General features: G+C 41.5%; 1 protein-coding gene across 1 annotated transcript in view; it reads right to left on the minus strand.

The window, feature by feature from the left end:
* The window catches only part of FGF13 (fibroblast growth factor 13), a 385,345-nt gene extending 363,308 nt beyond the window's left edge, over positions 1-22,037 (minus strand). Inside the window, exons 1-2 of the mRNA XM_060756433.2 lie at positions 21,942-22,037; positions 17,538-17,910 (exon numbers count right to left, since the gene is read on the minus strand). The gene's annotated coding sequence lies outside the window, so the exon portion shown is untranslated. The remainder of the gene's footprint in view (positions 1-17,537; positions 17,911-21,941) is intronic.
* Between the last annotated feature and the right edge of the window lie 634 nt (positions 22,038-22,671).

Consider the following 22,671-nt stretch of genomic DNA (forward strand, 5'->3'; position numbering starts at 1 on the left):
TAGAAATCTTTCAAGACGATGGCCAGGGAAACCGGGAGAACTGCCAAGGTCTTCATCAATCTGAAACGATGCCTGAACTGAGAAAGTCAGCCCGGCGGAAGACACTTAAAGCCGAAGAATTGGTTCCGTGAACCGCCTCTCTGCTTTGAAGGGTTGTTTGTATTTCTTTTAATCGGGAAGACCTTCGCAAGCTGAGTAATTTACTTCTGTCCTGCCAGATCTGGCCCCTTCTGTTCTCATTAAGGTTCCCAGGTGCGGAAGGGAGTGAAAGGTCATGGCTTCCCTCTGAAACATTCTCATGAACACTGGTACTTTGATTTTCCAAATCTACAGAAGTTTCTTCCTCACTAATTTCAGGAACACTGGCATCAAGAGGTACATTTTCATTAGCATCAGTAAATATATTTTCATTAGCATCAGGAGGAACAAACAGAGAATCAGGTTCAAGTTCAAACTCAGGCTGAACCCCAACAGCAAGCTGGAGAAAGCTACCCAATTGCAAAATGCATGGCCCAAATGAATTCATGCAAACGAACAGTGCAAGAAAAAGGAATTCAAATCTCCTGGCACATCCGTGCCAGCACATCCTGCATTTCATATATTCACATGACGATTAATAACAGGAGCAAAATTGCAGTTATGAAGAAGCAGAGAAAATGATGTCATGGTTGGGGGTCATATTAAGGGGTCGCAGCATTAGGAAGGTTGAGAAACACGGACCTAAACAATGTGTTTCTCTTATGTCCCCCAAATATCAACTTTTGGAATTGTAAGCTCCAGCCTCAAAACCTGCTTAGGTTTGTTTGCCAAGGTTGGCTTTGAAATAAACTTTGACTCTTCCCAAATACATGCCAAACAAAGCCATGTTCTTGTTGCTCGGATGTGCAAAATGTTCCAGAAGATGCTTCAAGGAGGAACCTTGCAGTGACGGCTGGTGTTTCAAGTCCCTTCGCTGTTGTCTATGCCAGGGAGCACCATGCCTTTTGAAAATGGGAATTAATTGCCGCCCGGCCAGACAGCTCCAGGAGGGAAATGTTTCCTGCTCATTAAATCCTGTCTGTGACATTGTGCCTGGGTCAGGCTGTTGGGGTTTCGGACTCCCATACAGCAAAGTGGGCAACCAAGCAGAACAAATCCCTGGGATGGCATTGGCTTCAAGGAGGAGTGACATCAACTGGGATGCACACCTCCTTATCAGCATCCCTACCGCCCTTAAAGGGACAGTGGCTCTCGCAAACCCAGCTGGGAAAGGCAGCCAAGGTGATGGCGAGGATGGCAAATAGAGCTCACACTTCCCTGCAAAAGCCGGGACTCGGAGAAATCCAAGCAAAGGCAGACTAATGCAACGCTTGGCAGAGGATGCATTATAGAACCCACTAGCTGTCCCCTGCCACGGATTACAGTGTGCACATATATGGCAAACATTCAATGCCAATTTTTGACATACAAACATAAACAGACATACACAGAGGCTATTTAACTTTTTCTGGCTGCCAGGGGAGCTGTCGCTTTCATCATCCATCTGCGACGCTGATGAAGCACTTCCGCATTCCCCGCATGCTTCCCCGCTGGAATGCTTTGCTGGAGTCTTCTTTATGGCCTCATACATCAGTTAATTTAGCCTCCCCACACTTTAAGGTGGTACCTAATTTTCCTCCTTGACAGATGCAACTGTCTTTCGGCTTGCAAAGATCGACAACAGGCTACACACAATTGGTTGGAAACCCACTCCAACCCAGGCTGGCTTCGAACTCATGACCTTTCGGTCAGAGCGATCTTAATGCAGCTGACACTCAGCCTGCTGCGCCACAATCCCGGTGCCTACTTTGGAACATGCAAATTATAATTGTCCTTCTTTAGGGATCCCTTTCAAATCTCTCTCTGTGTGTGTGAATCGTATATATCTATATCTATGGCTGGATGGCTCTTTGTCAGGAGGGCTTTGATTACTGGGTTGTTGTAGTTTTTTCGGGCTATATGGCCATGGTCTAGAGGCATTCTCTCCTGTCGTTTCGCCTGCATCTATGGCAAGCATCCACAGAAGTAGTGAGGTCTGTTGGAACTAGGAAAAAGGGGTTTATATATCTGCGGCTTCGATTACATTTTCTTTCCCTGGTGAAGAGAGTTGGACTGGATGGCCTTAAGTATTTTCTGTTGATTATGGGGGTTCTGTGTGGGAAGTTTGCCCCGATTCTGTCATTTGTGGAGTTCAGAATGCTCTTTGATTGTAGGTGAATCCCAGTGACTAAAAATCCCAAATGTCAAGGTCTATTTCCCCCAAACTCCATCTGTGTTCATATTTGGGCGTATTGAGTGCTTGTGCCAAGTTTGGTCCAGATCCATCATTGTTTGAGTCCACAGTGTTCTCTGGATGTAGGTGAACTACAACTCCCAAACTCAAGGTCAATGCCCACCAAACCCTTCCAGTATTTGCTGTTGGTCATGGGAGTTCTGTGTGCCACGTTTGGTTCAATTCAATCGTTGATAGAGTTCAGAATCACCATGTCAGACTACACAGGTAGGCCATTGAAATATACAAGCACGTGGACAATTTCAACAGAAAGGAGGAAACCATGAAAATGAACAAAATCTGGCTACCTGGATTAAAAAACTCTAAAATTGCAACAGCAAAACAACAGAGAGGAAACAAATAAGGACATCTAATTACCTCTCAACAAAAGTTTGCTCCAGGCACAGTCAGCCCATTGTATGCTAATCCAGGTGGTCAGTTGAAACATTCACACCTAGCTCCAGCAGACAAGAGTCCTTTGTCTCACCCTGGTCATTCCACAGATATATAAACCCATTTTCCTAGTTCCAGCAGACCTCACTACCTCTGAGGATGCCAGCCATAGATGCAGGCGAAACGTCAGGAGACCAAATGCACTTTAGTATTGACTTAGGATTGGTGAACTCCCATCATCAACAGAAAATACTGGAAGGGTTTGGTGGGCAGTGACCTTGAGTTTGGGAGCCGTAGTTCACCTACATCCAGAGAGCACTACGGACTCAAACAGTGATGAATGTGGACCAAACTCTACACAAATACTCAACATGCCCAAATGTGAACACTGGTGGAGTTTGGGGGAAATAGAATCTTGACATTTGGGAGTTGTAGTTGCTGGGATTTATAGTTCACCTACAAATACAGAGCATTCTGAACCCACCAATGATAGAATTGGGCCAAACCTCCCACACAGAACCCCCATGTGGGCCACAGTAATGCGTGGCAGGGGTCGGCTAGTAACAGTAATAATAGAGTAGAATAATAAATGTAATAATAGAGTAAAATAATAAATGCAATAATAATAAAGCAAAATAATAAATGTAATAATAATCATAGATAGTGTAAAATTGTGCTGGTACGGCTGTACCAGGAGCTCCAACTTCCTTTTCTTTCTTTGAGTATTTGCATGTATTCCAAAGTTCCATGCATTTTGCAATAAGGTGGTTTCCCTTGGTTTGCAGCCGTCTGCCTATCATCATTGGGTTTTTTAGTTCCTCCCCTTTCCCCAGGGTTCAGGAAGGAAAGGGAGCCATTTTAGCTCAGTCTTACAGTTGAAAGCTTAGCAACAGGATGTGAATCAGCTCCACCTGTAGAGAAGCTTCGTTTCACCAGAAATTCCAGGGGAAAACAGTTCCAAAGGACTCCAGCTGGAGAATCTACAAAGTCTTGACTGGTAGGTCTACTTGGGACCGTAGAAGCAGTTTGGAGCCGGGAGTGGAGCCCACACCAGCAAAGTTTAGAAAGTAGATCGCCCAAGGAGGGGTTAAAAAGGGTTTTCCTCTTAAAGAAAAGAAACAGTTCACGAAGCCAGTTGCCTGTCCCTTGTGGACAAGATTAAGAAAGCCACCAGTTGATTCAAAGCCTTGAAGTATTTGTTTGACCTATTGAAGATCTGAGAAGTATTTAATTGTTTTGTGGAAGACCTAAGCAATAATAAAGGACTTCAAGCTTTTAAAGACTCTGTATAGGAAAATCCTTGGGGCCTCTCACTCGAGGCACCCCGGCTTCCCGCTGGGCACAAAGAGCACGTCCTGTTCAAAAGACAATTGCTATAGGCCCAGCGTGTGACAGCACAAAAATAATAAATGTAATAATAATAATAGAGTAAAATACTGTAAGTGTAATAATAATAGAGTAAAATAATATATGAAATAAAAATAATACTAATAGCAGAGTAAAATAATAAATAGCCTTGACTTGAGTATAAGTCGAGGGGAGCTATTTCAGCCTAAAAAGGGGCTAAAAAACTAGGCTTATACTCGAGTATATACAGTAAGTAAGTAAGTGTTTCCAACAGACCTGTGAGAACAGAGGCAGCCTTAGGTAATTTTCAAAGGTAAGCAAACAGTATCCCCCCCCCCCAACCAATTATTGATATATATTTTCTGTTTGTCGTGGGAGTTCCGTGTGCCATATTTGATTCAATTCCATCATTGGTGGAGTTCAGAATGCTCTTTGATTGTAGGTGAACTATACATCCCAGTAACTACACTTGCCGCACTTGCTCCCTTGCCTGGCCCGCTTTGGGTCCGGAGGCGTGCGCCAAAAGTCACCTCTTCTCCTGACTTTCTCCTCAGCCATTGGGACCAAGAGAGAGAGAGAGAGAGAGAGAGAGAGAGAGAGAGGTGGAGATGCCCACTTTTCCTGAAGGTAGGCGCAAAAACAAAGGAGGGAACGGAGGTGGGAAATACCTCCAGCTGCAGGGGCGCTCTCTCTCTCTCTCTCTCTTGATCCCAATGGCTGAAGAGAAAGTCAGGAGAAGAGGCAACTTTTGGTGTACACGCTGGGGTCCTCAGACACGCCTCCGGACCTGAAGCGGGCCAGACGCGGCGGCTCCACCCCTTGGCCCACCCGCGAATTGGGGAGAGGAGAGGAGGTGGGTGGAGCGCCGGAGGATCGGGAAAGGGAGCCGGTCATGGGGAAGGGATTGAACGCGGAGAACGATTGAGCGCCAGTTCTGCTCGCGCACCCAGTGGCCGGGTGGAGCAGGAACGAGAGGGGCTAGGCGAGGCTCAAGGGCCTGGCCCCTTTGGAAAGAGGATCGCCCAGCAGCGAGGCAAGAAATCTGAGGCTCCCCCGGACTGCAAGGGCTGTTGTGAGCTGAGGGGGCGCTCCTCAAGTGGTGGTCGAGGAGCATTTACAGAGCTGCCTCTGCGCCCCTGGCAAAAAGAAGTGTTCTGCGACCGCTTACTTCGCGTAATGGACGAGCCGCCCCTGTGTGAGAATGCCTGCCATAGATGTGGGTGAAAAGTCAGGAGATAATGCTTTTGGAACATGGCCAGACAGCCCGGAAAACTCACCGCAACACAACATGGAAACTTTGTCTAGGGACGTAAGCACATTTCTTTTATGCATGTATCCGTTACGATTGGCTTTGGATTCAAAGCAATAAGTTGCACCAAAGAGATAAGTTAGAGTTCGGCACACGCTTCACTGGCTTGAGAAGATCTTCCCAAGTAAGCAATGATGAAAAAGGCCAACATGGAAAGCTCTGTCTAGGCTAGATAGCTGTTCAAGCTGCGTCTGCATTTTTTAAAAATTGCCTATACAATTAAAGAGAAAATCCATATTCAGAGGAAGCATTGGCATCTTTATCACTGAATGCTCCCCACAGAATGGGAACTGATTAATTCATGGCCGTTCGGGAACCAGCTAATGGGAAAAGAAGCAAAGGGAGAGTTGTAGCACAAATAAAAATACCCAATCAACATGATTGGTCTGAAAAATGTCAAGCACGTGCTTAGCAAAGAGTTCAGTTCAATCGACTTCCTTTTGAGGAAGCAACATGCACATGTTTGTATTGACAACCAAACATTGGGTTGAATACATTACTGCAAATGCACAATGGAGGACCTTCTTGCAGCAACACAAGAGGCACTCCAAGTGGCCAGATACTGGTCAAAGGACATTTAATCCAATACAAAGCTTGCAAACTTTATGGTTTCTTTCTTTCTTTCTTTCTTTCTTTCTTTCTTTCTTTCTTTCTTTCTTTCTTTGTTAAAAAATGCAATGCAACTGTTTGGTCTGCTCCTGACACAATAAATAAATCACTGCAAAAAAAATATCTGCAACTGAGAAAGAAAGCCGCCTGGTTGCTGTGAGTTTTCCAGGCTGTATGGCCTATTTCCAGAAGCATTCTCTTCTGACGTTTCACCCACACAATGAAGACATCTGCCCTTGTGCTTTGCTATTCTGCTGCAGAGTACGCATGCCCAGTGTGGAACACATCTCACCACACTAAAACAGTATTTTTATTTTAGTTATCGTGTCAGGAGCAAACCAAACAGTTGTATTGCATTTTTAATAAATAAACAAACAAACAAAACACAAAGTTTGCAAGCTTAGTAGTTGATTAAATGTCCTTTGACCACTATCTGGCCACTTGGAGTGCCTCTGGTGTTACTATAAGAAGGTCCTCCATTGTGCATGTGGCAGGGCTCAGATTGCATTGCAGCAGGTGGTCAGTGGTTTGCTCTTCTCCACACTCGCATGTCGTGGATTCCACTTTGTGGCCCCATTTCTTAAGGTTGGCTCTGCATCTCGTGGTGCCAGAGCACAGTCTGTTCAGCGCCTTCCAAGTCGCCCAGTCTTCTGTGTGCCCAGGGGGGAGTCTCTCATCTGGTATCACCCACAGATTGAGGTGCTGGGTTTGAGCCTGCCACTTTTGGACTCTCGCTTGCTGAGGTGTTCCAGCGAGTGTCCCTGTAGATCTTAGAAAACTATTTCTTGATTTCAGTCACTGATGTGCTGGCTGATACCCAAACAAGGGATGAGGTGGAGATGTCACTGCCTTGGTCCTTTCATGATTGGCTGCCACTTCCCGGCAGATGTCAGGTGGTGCAATACCGGCTAAACAGTGTAATTTCTCCAGTGGTGTAGGGCGCAGACACCCCGTGATAATGCGGCATGTCTCATTAAGAGCCACATCCACTGTTTTAGCGTGGTGAGATGTGTTCCACACTGGGCATGCATACTCAGCAGCAGAGTAGCATAGCGCAAGGGCAGATGTCTTCACTGTGTCTGGTTGTTATCCCCAGGTTGTGCCAGTCAGCTTTCGTATGATATTGTTTCTAGCACCCACATTATGCTTGATATTCAGGCACTGCTTCTTGTAGGCCAGAGAGATATAGTATCATAGATTTGAAAGAGACCCCTAAAGAAGGACAATTATATGTTGCAAACGCCAGAGTAGGCAAACAATCTCCACATCAACACTGACAAAGAAACAAGAAATACTGTATATATATTAGAAACCAACACTTTCTCATTATTTTATTTTCCAGATCACCAGACTGGGCCACAGCAACGTGTGGCAGGGGATGTGTGCCGTTACACCCAGATGCTTTTAAAAACAAAACTATGATGTGCTGTTCCCTATGTCTGGGCGAACTGCCGGTGCTTTTCTTGCGAAGATTGAGATTCTCAGCAACTGAGTCTATTACAAGTTCTGAACATCAAAAAAGGATATTTATTTCTCAAAGTTGCAAACAGACCAGTCAATTGATAAACCAAATAGATATTTCTTCTTTCTCTTCTCCACCAGTTACTGAGTCAGCCTTTCCCCAAGTGGCAAAGGGATCCAGGGATCCTTCACCCTAATCCAGAGCTGTTGCCTTTTAGAAAGAACAAATCCTTCCCTATCTATCTAAGCTCCAGATTAGCCTTGGAGATAAGGCAATGCAGTCTCTCTCTCTCTATAAGACTCTATAAAACTCAATTCTCAAAGCTCAATATCTATTTTTCTTTATACTCTATAACTCTCTTATAATCTATCTAACTATCACTCAATTCTTCTCAATAAACTTCTCTGTCTATCTTAATTTCTCAATTGTTTTTACAGTGGTTTGTCGGAGCTACCTGTCTGGCCACCAGCACATCAGATTCCTTCTTCAGAACTGAACAGGCAGGGAGGACTCCAAAATGGAAGTCTTTCCCCGGGAGCAGGGGCGGGCTCAAAGAGCTGCTCCCTAGGCCAATCATTGCAAAGAGTTTGCAGACTGGTTTTTCCCACCTTTGGCTGTTAAACTCCTGGCTTTGCAAGGATGGCGATATATATAGGGCTGGGCAACCACGGAAAAATTTGTTTCTAAACTCGATTCGTTTTTAGGGAGTTTTTGCGTTTCGATTTTTAAAAGAATTCCGAAATTTTTCTTTAAAAAAGTTCAAAATTTACGAAATTACGGAAATTACGAAACAATTATGAATCGATTCGTTAATGGCGGACGCAACCGCGAAATACGCTAAAAAACCCTCCATATGGGACAGGGGGAACTTCTGAAGCTTCCCTCTCCCTCTGTTGTTGACTGTTGGTGTGATAATTATATTTTTTTTCACTGATAAAACAAACAACTATAAAACTTGCACCAGACATGTGGAAATAATAATGAAACGATTTCGAAACGATTTCGAAACGATTTCGAAACAATTACAAAACAATTACGAAACGAATTGAAAAATTCATTTCGATTTTTAGTTGCTCCTGAATGGTTCAATATCGCTTCGTTATCAAAAAAATAACGAATTAATAACGAATTACGAAATTAACGAACGAAACCGCCGAGCCCTAATATATATATATATATAGATAGATAGATATAGATATAGATATATAGATATATAGGTGTTATATATAAATGAAATGTTATATATAGATATAAATATTCCCCAGGCAGGAAATGACCAGGCTTTGAAGCTACAAGGCTATTCAATGCTACTCAAGGTGGCCAATTGAAACATTCACACTTGCCTCCAACAGATAAGAGTTCTTTCTCCCGCCCTGGACATTCCACAGATATGTAAACCCCACTTGCTTAGTTTCCAACAGACCTCACAACCTTTGAGGATGCCTGCCATAGATGTGGGTGAAATGTCAGGAGAGAATGCTTCTGAAACATGGACATACAGCCCGGCAAACTCACAACAACCCAGTGATTCCGGCCATGAAATACTTCGACAACACAATGTAAGCCACTTTTTAAGCCAACGCAATAAGCAAGTATGTCTCCCTTGCATTTTATTTTGACAGTGACGACAGGCAGCTTAGTCATGTCATATATTCGACCTTATTTTGGGGAAAGGTTTCTCCTTTCTGGCTGCTATTAAAATTTATAAGTCTTGCTGCACACCTAAAAATATGTCGAGGGTTTATTTTTACACTATGGATCACTTTCAATTATTCTGGTTTCTCTATGATATACCAAGGGGTGTTGATTTTGGCAAACCGGTGACATTTCCCTTCCCTCGGCACATTTCTATCCTTGCAGAAAGTGAGACGGTGACAGTCCTTCGCACCGAAAAGTCTCCCACTCGCCGTGTTTGCATTGTCTTGGTCACTTGGCCTGCTCCCCTTTTCTGGGATTTGCTTGCTAAACATTGCTTCTAAATACTGAAAATAGCATTTAATGGCTTAGCAGTTTCAAGGTCTAGCTTCTTACTGCCTGGGGGAATCCTTTGTTGGGAGGTGAAATTGTCCAAGCACGCGGACAATTTCAACAAAGTAAGAAACCATGAAAATGAACAAAATCTGGTTACCAGTATTTAAAAAAACTCTAAAATCATAACAGTAAATAAAGAACAACACTAAAAAAACAGGGGAATTCCAGACAAGCAACAATAAGGGCCTTCTAATCACCTCCCAACAAAGGATTCCCCCAGACAGGAAGAAACCAGATGTGTTCTCTGGGTGTATCTGCAGTGGAGAATAAATGAAGTGTGTACCCATTTTAAATGTTGTTGTTATTATTATTATTATTATTATTATTATTATTATTATGCCATGTCTCAATGCTGTGAAGTCCTGGAAGTCATAGTTTTCCAAGGCCCATATCCTTCTCTTACTGCAGTGGTTCTCAACCTTTCTAATGCTGCGACCCCTTAATACAGTTCGTCATGTTGTGGTGACCCCCAACAATATTATTTTTGTTGCTACTTCACAACTACAATTTTGCTACTGTTATTAATCATAATATAAATATCTGATATGCAGGATGTATTTTTATTCACTGGACCAAATTTGGCACAAATACGTGATATGCCCCAATTTGAATACTGGTGGGGTTGGCAGGGGACTGATGTTGTCATTTGGGAGTTGTAGTTGCTGGGATTTATAGTTTACCTACAATCAAAGAGCATTATGAACTCCAACAATGGAATTGAACCAATCTTGCCACACAGAACTCCCGTGACCAACAGAAAATACTGGAAGGGTTTGGTGGGCACTGACCTTGAGTTTTGGAGTTGTAGTTCACCTAGATCCAGAGAGCACTGTGGACTCAAACAATGATGCATCTGGACCAAACTTGCCATGAATACTCAACATGCCCACTGTGAATGAACACTGGTGGAGTTTGGGGAAAATAGAACTTGCATTTGAGAGTTTTAGCTGCTGGGATGTATAGTTCACCTACAATAAAAGATCATTCTGATCCCTACCAATGATAGAACTGGGCCAAACTTCCCACATGGATCCCCTATGACCAACAGAAAATACATTTTTGGATGGTCTTTGGCGACCCCTCTGAAACCCCCTCATGACCCCCAGGTTGAGAACCACTGTCTTAGTGCATTTACAGTATGGAATGAATACCCTTGCACCCTACTGTAAATGCCATGGATTCATGCGATGGAGTCTTCCTGAGAGTTATAGTTTCCCAAGGTCTATACCCTTCTCTGGGTGCATCTACACCAGTGGTTATCAACCTTCCTAATGCCGCGACCCCTTAATGGAGTTCCTCATGTTGTGGTAACTCCCAACCATAACATTATTTTTGTTGCTACTTCACAACTGTAGTTTTGCTACTGTTATGAATCATAATGTAAATATCTGATATGCAGGATGTATTGTCATTCACTAGACCAAATTTGGTACAAATACCCAATATACCCAAATCTGAATAATGTTGGAGTTGGGGCAGGATTGATTTTGTCTTTTGGGAGTTGTAGTTGCTGGGATTTATAGTTCACCTATAAAGAGCATTCTTAGCTCAATCAACAATGGAATTGAACCAAACTTGGCACACAGAACTCCCATGAGGAACAAAAAATACTGGACGGACTTGGTGGGCATCGACCTTGAGTTTGGGAGTTGTAGTTCGCCTACATCCAGAGAGCACTGTGGACTCAAACAATGATTAATCTCGACCAAATTTGGCATGAATACTCAATATGTCCAGATGGGAACAATGGTGGAGTTTGGGGGAAATAGACCTTGACATTTGGGAGTTGTAGTCGCTGGGATTTATAGTTCAACTACAATCAAAGAGCATTCTCAACTCCACCAACAAAGGGGTTGAACCAAACTTGGTACACAGAAGTCACATGACCAACAGAAAATAATTGGAAGAGTTTGATGGGCATTGACCTTGAGTTTTGGAATTGTAGTTCATCTACACCCAGAGAGCACTGTGGACTCAAACAATGATTGATCTCACCAACTTGGCATGAATACTCAATACGTCCAGATGTAAACAATGGTGGAGTTGGGGGAAAATAGACCTGTATATTTGGGAGTTGTAGTTGCTGGGATGTATAGTTCACCTACAATCAACTCCACCAAAAATGGGATTGAACCAAACTTGGTACACAGAAGTCCCATGACCAACAGAAAATAATCGGAAGGGTTTGGTGGGCATTGACCTTGAGTTTTGGAATTGTAGTTCATCTACATCCAGAGAGCACTGTGAACTCAAACAATGATTAATCTCGACCAAACTTGGCATGAATACTCAATATGTCCAGATGTGAACAATGGTGGAGTTTGGGGAAAATAGACCTTGGCATTTGGGAGTTGTAGTTGCTGGGATTTATAGTTCACCTACAATCAAAGAGCATTCTCAACTCCACCAACAATGGGATTGAACCAAACTTGGTACACAGAAGTCCCATGACCAACAGAAAATAATTGGAAGAGTTTGGTGGGCATTGACCTTGAATTTTGGAATTGTAGTTCATCTACATCCAGAGCACTGTGGACTCAAACAATGATTAATCTCAACTAAACTTGGCATGAATACTCAAACAATAATGGATCAGGACCAAATTTGGCACAAATACTCAATATGCCCAAATGTGAACACTGGTGGAGTTTGGGGAAAATAGAACTTGACTTTTGAGAGTTGTAGTTGCTGGCGTCTACAGTTCTCCTACAATCAGAGAGCATTCTGAACCCCCACCAATGATAGAATTGGGCAAAACTTGGCACAGAGAACTACCATGACCAACAGAAAATACTGGAAGGGTTTGATGGTCATTGACATTGAGTTTGGGAGTTGTAGTTCACCCACATCCAGAGAGTACTGTGGGCTCAAACAAGGATGGATCTTGACAAAACTTGGTACAGATACTCAATGTCCCCAAATGTGAACACTGGTGGAGTTTGGGGAAAATAGACCTTGCTGGGATTTATAGTTCACCTATAATCAGAGAGCATTCTGAACCCCACCAACGGTAGAATTGGGCCAAACTTCCCACACAGAACTCCCATGACGAACGGAAAATACTGTGTGTTCTGATGGTCTTTGGCGACCCCTCTGATACCCCCTTGCGACCCCTCCAGGGGTCCCGACCCCCAGGTTGAGAAACACTGCCATAAAGAAAGTGCAGGTTTGAAAATCTGTTTTCTTTCATAAGGGACTAGCAGTCCCCTGCCACGCGTTGCTGTGGCTCAGTCTAGTGATATGGAAAATAAATTAATTAGAAAGTACTGGTTTCTAATATATGTAATGTCTGTATGCTTGTGGGTAAACAGTATTTCTTGATGTTTCTTTGCCAGTGTTGACGTAGGGATTGTCTGGTTTGCCTACTCTGAAACATGCAACATATAATTGTCCATCTTTAGGAGTCCCTTTCAAATCTATAATACTTTGTGTGTGTTAATCATATATATCTATCTATATCTATGGCTGGATGGCTCTCTGTCAGGAGGGCTTTGATTATGTTTTCTTGCCCTGGTGAAGGGAGTTGGATTGGATGGCCTTAAGTATTTTCTGTTGGTCATGGGGGTTCTGTGTGGGAAGTTTGCCCCAGTTCTGTATTCGTGGGGTTCATTCAGAATGGTCTTTGATTGTAGATGAACTATAAATCCCATTAACTACAACTCCCAAATGCCAAGGTCTATTTTCCCCAAACTCCATCTGTGTTCATGTTTGGACATATGGAATATTTGTGCGAAGTTTGGTTCAGATCCATCATTGTTCGAGTCCACAGTGCTCTCTGGATGTAGGTGAACTACAACTCCCAAACTCAACGTCAGTGCCCTCCAAATGCTGCTAATATTTTCTGTTGGTCATGGGAGAACTGTGTGCCAAGTTTGGTTCAATTCCATCGTTGGTGGAGTTCAGAATGCTCTTTGTATTATAGGTGAACTATATATCCCAGCAACTACAACTCCCAAATGACAAAATCATAATTTTTTGAGTGATGGTCACTCCTTGTGTAGTGAGACATTTTGTTGCCAAATTTGGTGTAATTTCATCCATTGGTTTTTTTGATTTTAAGGTACTCATTATACACGGAGCATTTTTATATATATAGATGGTCATCGGACTACTTTTCATTCCCCTCCAACAAGCCCATTTCCAAGGGAGTTGGCAAAGAGCAGGAGGAGTGAAGCAGGAATTTCACAAGTCAAACTAAAAATGGAATCGGGAAATAGATACCCACTTGCCCCAGATCTTCATCCCACCCTGCTCTGGTTTCTTTCTTTCTTTCTTTTTGAGATGAAGAAGAAGCCATCTCCTATTTGGGATGGCCTTGCATTGGCTGCCATCAAACCCCGTTGTTGACAAACAGAGACAGAGAAGAGAGTCAGAAAGATGGGACAGCTGTTCAAGAAGACCATGAAGCCAAAGTGGTTCATAGAATCATAGAATCAAAGAGTTGGAAGAGACCTCATGGGCCATCCAGTCCAACCCCCTGCCAAGAAGCAGGAATATTGCATTCAAATCACCCCTGACAGATGGCCATCCAGCCTCTGTTTAAAAGCTTCCAAAGAAGGAGCCTCCACCACACTCCGGGGCAGAGAGTTCCACTGCTGAACGGCTCTCACAGTCAGGAAGTTCTTCCTCATGTTCAGATGGAATCTCCTCTCTTGTAGTTTGAAGCCATTGTTCCATTGCGTCCTAGTCTCCAAGGAAGCAGAAAACAAGCTTGCTCCCTCCTCCGTGTGGCTTCCTCTCACATATTTATACATGGCTATCATGTCTCCTCTCAGCCTTCTCTTCTTCAGGCTAAACATGCCCAGCTCCTTAAGCCACTCCTCATAGGGCTTGTTCTCCAGACCCTTGATCATTTTAGTCGCCCTCCTCTGGACACATTCCAGCTTGTCAGTATCTCTCTTGAATTGTGGTTCCCAGAATAGGACACAACATTCCAGGTGTGATCTAACCAGAGCAGAATAGAGGGGTAGCATGACTTCCCTAGATTGAGACAATATGCTCCTACTGATGCAGGCCAAAATCCTATGTTTAAGTTGTTGTTCACAAGGACTCCAAGATCTTTTTCACAAGCCTCTCAAGCTAGGCATTGTTCCCCATTCTGTATTGTTGCATTTCGTTTTTTCTGCCTAAGTGGAGTATCTTGCATTTGTCCCTGTTGAACTTCATTTTGTTAGTTTTGGCCCATCATCTCTCTAATCTGTCAAGATCGTTTTGAATCCTGCTCCTGTCCTCTGGAGTATTGGCTCTCCCTCCCAATTTGGTGTCGTCTGCAAACTTGATGATCCTGCCTTCTAGCCCTTCATCTAAGGACCGGGCCCAGGACGGAACCCTGTGGCACTCCACTCGTCACTTCTTTCCAAGATGAAGAGGAAGCATTGGTGAGCACCCCCTGGGTTCAGGATGGAGAGTGGGTCATGGGGGCTCTGTGTGCCAAGTTTGGTCTTGATCAGTCATTGGATGAGGGTCACAGCGGTCTCAGAATGTGAGTGATGGTACTGCAAGTCCCATCATCCATGGTTCACCCTCCTCCAAACTGCAGTAGGATGTAGAGTGGGTCTTGCGGGCTCTGTGTGCCAAGTTTGGTCTGTATTGGTAATTTTCTGACAAAGCCTTAGGTCTTTTCCTCTCCTCTTTCACCTCAGAATCTAGGAGTTTTGAAGCTGGCCAATCAGAGAGTATATGCAAATAGTACCACAGTAGTAACCAATCAGAACGCTGCCACATACACCTCCCTTCCATCCTTCCTCCACATACAAACACTGACTTTTATTATATACATAGATAGATAGATAGATAGATAGATAGATAGATAGATAGGTAAGTTTCAAAATAGAAATAGAAACCAATACAAATACAGTAATTGGGGTGTCAGTAAATATTCAAAAATATTTACATAAAATTGTAATGTAAGATAAAGCTGTCCAACTCTGATTAAACCATTATTCTAACCTTATTCAATGTAAATGTGCTTACATATCCTTCCAATAATAATAAAGGGAGTAAAATAATAAATGTAATAAAAAATAATAGAGTAAAATAATGGAAATTAAATAACAGTAATAAGAGAGTAAAATGATAAAAGTAATAACAACAATAATAAATAGAGTAAAATAATAAATGTTATAATAACAATAAAGAGGAAAAGAATAAATGTAATAACAATAATAAATAGAGTAAAATAATAAATGTTATAATAACAATAAAGAGGAAAAGAATAAATGTAATAATAATAATAAAGAGTAAAATAATAAATGTAATAACAATAATAAATAGAGTAAAATAATAAATGTTATAATAATAAAGAGAAGGAATAAATGTAATAATAATGGAGTAAAATAATAAATGTAATAACAATAAAAGAGTAAAATAATAAATGTTATAATAATAATAAAGAGTAAAATAATAAATATGATAATAATAAATAGAGTAAAATAATTAATGTAATAACAATAATAGAGTAAAATAATAAATGTTATAATAATAAAGAGAAAGAATAAATGTAATAATAATGGAGTAAAAGAATAAATGTAATAACAATAATAGAGTAAAATAATAAATGTTATAATAACAATAAAGAGAAAGAATAAATGTAATAATAATAGAGTAAAATAATAAATGTAATAACAATAATAGAGTAAAATAATAAATGTTATAATAACAATAAAGAGAAAGAATAAATGTAATAATAATAGAGTAAAATAATAAATGTAATAACAATAATAGAGTAAAATAATAAATGTTATAATAACAATAAAGAGAAAGAATAAATGTAATAATAATAGAGTAAAATAATAAATGTAATAACAATAATAGAGTAAAATAATAAATGTTATAATAACAATAAAGAGAAAGAATAAATGTAATAATAATAGAGTAAAATAATAAATGTAATAACAATAATAGAGTAAAATAATAAATGTTATAATAACAATAAAGAGAAAGAATAAATGTAATAATAATAGAGTAAAATAATAAATGTAATAACAATAATAGAGTAAAATAATAAATGTTATAATAACAATAAAGAGAAAGAATAAATGTAATAATAATAGAGTAAAATAATAAATGTAATAACAATAATAGAGTAAAATAATAAATGTTATAATAACAATAAAGAGAAAGAATAAATGTAATAATAATAGAGTAAAATAATAAATGTAATAACAATAATAGAGTAAAATAATAAATGTTATAATAACAATAAAGAGAAAGAATAAATGTAATAATAATAGAGTAAAATAATAAATGTAATAACAATAATAGAGTAAAATAATAAATGTTATAATAACAATAAAGAGAAAGAATAAATGTAATAATAATAGAGTAAAATAATAAATGTAATAACAATAATAGAGTAAAATAATAAATGTTATAATAACAATAAAGAGAAAGAATAAATGTAATAATAATAGAGTAAAATAATAAATGTAATAACAATAATAAAATAATAAATGTTATAATAACAATAAAGAGAAAGAATAAATGTAATAATAATAGAGTAAAATAATAAATGTAATAACAATAATAGAGTAAAATAATAAATGTTATAATAACAATAAAGAGAAAGAATAAATGTAATAACAATAATAGAGTAAAATAATAAATGTAATAACAATAATAGAGTAAAATAATAAATGTTATAATAACAATAAAGAGGAAAATAATAAATATGATAATAATAAATAGAGTAAAAGAATAAATGTAATAACAATAATAGAGTAAAATAATAAATGTTATAATAACAATAAAGAGTAAAATAATAAATGTAATAATAATAATAATAATAAATAGAGTAAAATAATAAATGCAATAAAAATAATACTAATAATAGTAAAATAGTAAATAACCTTGACTCGAGTATAAGGCAAGGGGAGATTTTTCAGCCTAAAAAAGGGGCTGAAAAACTAGTCTTATATCCAAGTATATACAGTAATTCTAAAGGAAAGGAGACATTTTCAATGTGGATGAAATATCGATGAAGAATCTCATACGTCATTTAGACTGACCAAATGTGCATAATACTGGAGTCCACCCTGCACAAATTCAGACTTTTGCCACGCACCAGTTCCCTCCCCATTGCCATTGCTGTCACCTACCTGAAAGTTATTCCTGTGCCAAAGGGTTCTCGTGAAGCTCTTAAGGAAACTCCTAGATAAATCCAATGCTCTGCCGCATGCTCTTTGCTTGCTCTCTGTCCTTCAAAACCAGCCGCTGCAAACACGTAATCCAAACTATCTCTCCAGATTGTCCCTTGTCTTGACCGTCAAACAATATCCCTTTCCAATTTTGGAGACCGGCAGAAGACTAGAGGTCCATCCAGTTCTGGGTCCGGGCAACCAAGTGACAAATCACACTGGTGTCTTCTGCTTCTATTTTTTTCCTGAAACAGGATTCCACGGGTTGTTTTCACTTTCCTAAGTTGTTCTCCAGAGAAGCGCTGGGGTCAGATCGCCTTACAGCATGGAAGCTCTGGAAGCCAAAGAAAGACACTGAAGAGGAAAGTATGGGGAGGGGAGGGAGAGGGAGAGAGAAAAAGGAAGGAAGGGCATTTGACAGGTCAGCCCTCAGCCTGGGGCAATCCTGCAGCTACCTTTGCAATTTCTTTATTTTGCTAGCTGTACCCGCCACGCGTTGCTGTGGCCACCCTTCCATCCCTCTTTCTCTCCTTCTTTCCTTCCTTCCTTCGCTCTGTTTCCTTCCTTTCTTCCCTTTTCTTATTTCCTTCTCACCTTCCTTCTCTACCTCTTTCCTTCTTTCCCCCTTTTTCTTAGCTTCTCCCTCCTTCCTTCGCTCTTTCTTTCTTTCTTTCTTTCTCCCCTCCCTTCCCTTTTTCTGTATCGTCACTTAGCTTTTCGTCATTTAGATTTTGGGGATTTTTAAATACTTTCCACTGGTTTATGGGGGGTGGGGGGTTAGGAGTGATGGTCACTCATTGTTCTGTTAGAGGTATAATGTCCAAATTTGGTGTGAATTTGTCAAATGGTTTTTGAGTTATGTTAATCCCACAAACGAACATTAGATTTTGATTTATATAGATTATCGTATACTACATCAAAAAAATCAACTTATATCCCCATACCCAAAAAGGGAAATGCGAAAGACTGCTCAAACTTCCATACAGTGGCCCTGATTTCTCATCATGCCAGTAAGGTAATGCTCAAGATCCTGCAAGGAAGACTCCAGCAATACATGGAGAGAGAGTGGCCAGATGTTCAAGCTGGGTTTAGAAAAGGCAGAGGAACCAGAGACCAGATTGCCAATCTCCGCTGGATAATGGAGAAAGGCAGGGAGTTTCAGAAAAACATCTACTTCTGCTTCATTGACTATTCTAAAGCCTTGGACTGTGTGGATCATAATAAATTGTGGCAAGTTCTTGGTGGGATGGGCATCCCAAGCCCCCTTCCCTCTCTCCTGAGGAATCTGTACAAGGACCAAGGAGCAACAGTCAGAACTGACCACGGAACAACTGACTGGTTCAAGATTGGGAACGGCGTACGGCAAGGCTGCATCCTCTCACCCAACCTTTTTAACTTGTATGCAGAACACATCATGCGAGGATGTGCGGGGCTTGAGGAATGCAAAGCTGGGGTGAAAATTGCTGGAAGAAACATTAACAACCTCAGATATGCAGATGACACCACTCTGATGGCCGAAAGCGAGGAGGAGCTGAGGAGCCTTCTACTCAAGGTGAAAGAAGAAAGCGCAAAAGCCGGGTTGCAGCGAAACATCAAAAAAACCAAGATTATGGCAATAAGAATGATTGACAACTGGAAAATAGAGGGAGAAAATGTGGAGGCCGTGACAGACTTTGTATTTCTAGGCGCAAAGATTACTGCAGATGCAGACTGTGGCCAGGAAATCAGAAGACGCTTCCTTCTTGGGAGGAGAGCAATGTCCAATCTCGATAAAATAGTAAAGAGTAGAGACATCAGACTGGTAACAAAGATCCATTGCCTAGTCAAAGCCATGGTATTCCCTGTAGTCACCTACGGATGTGAGAGCTGGACCTTCGGGAAGGCTGAGCGAAGGAAGAGAGATGCTTTTGAGCTGTGGTGTTGGAGGAAAGTGCTGAGAGTGCCTTGGACTGCGAGAAGATCCAACCAGTCCATCCTCCAGGAAATAAAGCCCGACTGCTCAGTGGAGGGAAAGATACTAGAGACAAAGTTGAAGTACTTTGGCCACATCATGAGGAGACAGCAAAGCCTGGAGAAGACAATTATGCTGAGGAAAGTGGAAGGTAAAAGGAAGAAGGGCCGACCAAGGGCAAGATGGATGGATAGCATCCTTGAAGTGACTGGACTGACCTTGAAGGAGCTGGGGGTGGTGACGGCCGACAGGGAGCTCTGGCGTGGGCTGGTCCATGAGGTCACGAAGAGTCGGAGACGACTGAACGAATGAACAACATACTATATTATTGTAATGATTTATTATTTACAATTTATTTTTATTATTTGTATTTAGATAGATTATTATATCGAATATTGTATTCTACATGATTATTGATGTTCGGAAACTTCAATTAGTCCAACGGGCAGCGGCTAGATTACTCACCGGAGCATCATACAGGGAGCATACCACCCCCTGCTATGTCAGCTCCACTGGCTGCCAATCCAGTTCCGAGGACAATTCAAAGTGCTGGTTTTGACCTACAAAACCCTTTACAGCTCTGGCCCAGTGTACTTGTCCAAACGTATCTCCTTCTACGTCCCACCTCGGAGTTTAAGATCTTCTGGGTAGGCCCTGCTCTCGGCCCCACTTGCATCACAAGTGAGGCTGGTGGGGACGAGGGACAGGGCCTTCTCGGTGGTGGCCCCTCGCCTGTAGAATGCACTCCCCGGGGAAATTAGATCATCAACATCCCTCTTCTCTTTCAGAAGGAAGTTAAAAACCTGGATGTGGGACCAGGCCTTCGGGTAAGCTGGCAGATGGACAAAAGACAATGATGACCAGAGTAGGAAAGGACAATGACAATGCTGGATGGATTACGGATTTATGAATTGGCGAACGTTGACCACAAGATGATTTCATTGCTGCTATTGTATTGTTTTTGATTGTTTTAACTAGTCATAACTGTTAACGCTATATTGTAATTTGTACATTGTATTTTGTGAATTGTTGGGCATTGAACTGTGCCTTTTGTAAGCCCCCCTGAATCATAGAATCATAGAATCATAGAATCAAAGAGTTGGAAGAGACCTCATGGGACATCCAGTCCAACCCCATTCTGCCAAGAAGCAGGAATATTGCATTCAAATCACCCCTGACAAATGGCCATCCAGCCTCTGCTTAAAAGCTTCCAAAGAAGGAGCCTCCACCACACTCTGGGGCAGAGAGTTCCACTGCTGAACGGCTCTCACAGTCAGGAAGTTCTTCCTAATGTTCAGATGGAATCTCCTCTCTTGTAGTTTGAAGCCATTGCTCCGCATCCTAGTCTCCAAGGAAGCAGAAAACAAGCTTGCTCCCTCCTCCCTGTGGCTTCCTCTCACATATTTATACATAGCTATCATATCTCCTCTCAGCCTTCTCTTCTTCAGGCTAAACATGCCCAGCTCCTTTAGCCGCTCCTCATAGGGCTTGTTCTCCAGACCCTTGATCATTTTAGTCGCCGTCCTCTGTACACATTCCAGCTTGTCAATATCTCTCTTGAATTGTGGTGCCCAGAATTGGACACAATATTCCAGGTGTGGTCTAACCAAAGCAGAATAGAGGGGTAGCATTACTTCCCTAGATCTAGACACTAGGCTCCTCTTGATGCAGGCCAAAATCCCATTGGCTTTTTTTGCCGCCACATCACATTGTAGGCTCATGTTTAACTTGTTGTCCACAAGGACTCCAAGATCTTTTTCACACGTACTGCTCTCGAGCCAGGCATCCCCCATTCTGTACCTTTGCATTTTGTTTTTCCTGCCAAAGTGGAGTATCTTGCATTTGTCACTGTTGAACTTCATTTTGTTAATTTTGGCACATCTCTCTCATCTGTCAAGATCGTTTTGAATCCTGCTCCTGTCCTCTGGAGTATTGGCTCTCTCTCCCAATTTGGTGTCGTCTGCAAACTTGATGGTCCTACCTTCTAACCCTTCATCTAAGTCATTAATAAAGATGTTGAAGAGGACCGGGCCCAGGACGGAACCTTGCAGTGTGGCTTTATCTCAATTCTCCTACTTGTTGTCATTCCTCCCACCTTTCCTCCTCTAAACCAATCCCTTCTTATATGCAACCCCCCCCCCTCCTGCCAATCTTTCCTATTCCTACTTAGACTGCTGACATGCAACCCCTCCCCTTGAAGCAACAGCTGCCTGAGACCTTTCCTAAACTGAGCAGTGGACAAGATGGTATCCTTGCATCATCTGTTCCATACACAGATGCCAAGCAGACTGGTAAAGGTATTTTAATACTAAATCAATGTTAACTATGCGATAATATCCTCCTTCACCAACCCTGGCTGCAGCAAGTCAGTTTCGAAGAGACGACGCAGGCGGTTTTGCCAAGAGATCACTCACCTCTCATGCTTTGTTGCCATCTCTCACCATCTGCTGTCAAAGGCTGCCGCGACAGACCCATTCACCTAACAGTTGGGTAGTTCCTTTTTTTAATTAGCGTCACACTGAAAGGCAAAAACACATTCAGGAAGGAAGGAAGGAAAGAAGGAAAGAGAGGGAGATAGCAAAGCCGCTGCATTCGTGGAAAGACACCCAATGGGTAGGTCATCTTACTGCGTGTGCGGGAGACACCAATTAAGAATACACAAAGTGACATTTCTGGCCTTCTTTACGCAGGAAAACAAGCCTTTGGCAGAGAGTAACAGCAGGAGACTAGCTGGCTTACAAGGAAGTCAAGGACACCATGAGCAAGCCATAATGTGAATCCCATTGAAGCCGAGCATGACCCCCCCCCCCCCCCACAAGGGATGGTGACTAATAGTTCTGCAAAGGACAAAGGTACCAGACTGCACAATAGGGGTTAAGTCTTGGTCAATTTGTCAAGGCCTTAACAAACAATAAGGACCCCATGAAACTTTGGGAATGGCTAGACCTTGGGGTCTCTGCCTCTCTCTCTCGAGAGAGAGAGAGCAGTAGTTTTCCAAAGACCATGGGACTGGCTTTCATCCCAGCGCTGCAGGGCTTTGCGTCTTGACCCAGTGGAACTCCATAGACTCCCTTTGTCTGGCTTTTTGAATTCTGCTACATTCCTGGACTTCACTCTCTTCAAGGACTCGCTCTCTACCCATGA

The sequence above is a fragment of the Anolis sagrei genome, chromosome 10 (genome assembly GCF_037176765.1).
Source record: "Anolis sagrei isolate rAnoSag1 chromosome 10, rAnoSag1.mat, whole genome shotgun sequence".
NCBI lineage: Eukaryota > Metazoa > Chordata > Lepidosauria > Squamata > Dactyloidae > Anolis > Anolis sagrei.